General features: G+C 55.9%; 1 non-coding gene across 1 annotated transcript; it reads left to right on the forward strand.

Moving 5' to 3' along the window:
* On the forward strand, positions 1-191 carry LOC146420927 (U2 spliceosomal RNA). Its single transcript, XR_014848881.1, has one exon. It is a non-coding gene; the product is annotated as a U2 spliceosomal RNA (small nuclear RNA).
* The last annotated feature ends 319 nt before the right edge of the window (positions 192-510 follow it).

Raw genomic sequence — 510 nt, forward strand, 5'->3', positions numbered from 1 at the left:
ATCGCCGCTCGGCCGTTTGGCTAAGATCGAGTGTAGTGTTTATAGTTATTTATTCGGTTTTGGGTACGTCCTTGGTGAGAGGACTTTATGTTAAGCGGGTATTTGAGCTCGGGAGTTGGGTCCAAAGCTTGCTCCCTCGGCTCCGCACATCGTCCCGGTATTGCGGTGCCTCCGGCAGCGGTGCATCCCCACCGGGGACCTTTCGACTGCCAAACGCAGACTAAATGCATTCGGAAACACTAAACATCACAAGTCTGTGGGTATTCCTCCCGCGAGTTCCTGGCAGGGGCTCGCTGTCATCCCGGAGCTCGCTCTCACGCCCGGTGCATCTTCCCGGCAACGCGGTGCCTCCGGGAACGGCGCACCCCGCACGGGGACATTACGGTAGTGAAAAAGCACAAGGAGAGAGCGGTTGCTTAACTGCTACGTATATTTGTCGCAATATCAGACGTTATTGTGTGACAAAAGGTTTGTGGCGCTTCCGAAGGTGCCGCGAAGGCAGCGCTGTAG

Source organism: Lichenostomus cassidix, unplaced genomic scaffold, assembly GCF_008360975.1.
Source record: "Lichenostomus cassidix isolate B80296 unplaced genomic scaffold, HeHo_3.0 HiC_scaffold_614, whole genome shotgun sequence".
In the NCBI taxonomy this organism is placed as follows: domain Eukaryota; kingdom Metazoa; phylum Chordata; class Aves; order Passeriformes; family Meliphagidae; genus Lichenostomus; species Lichenostomus cassidix.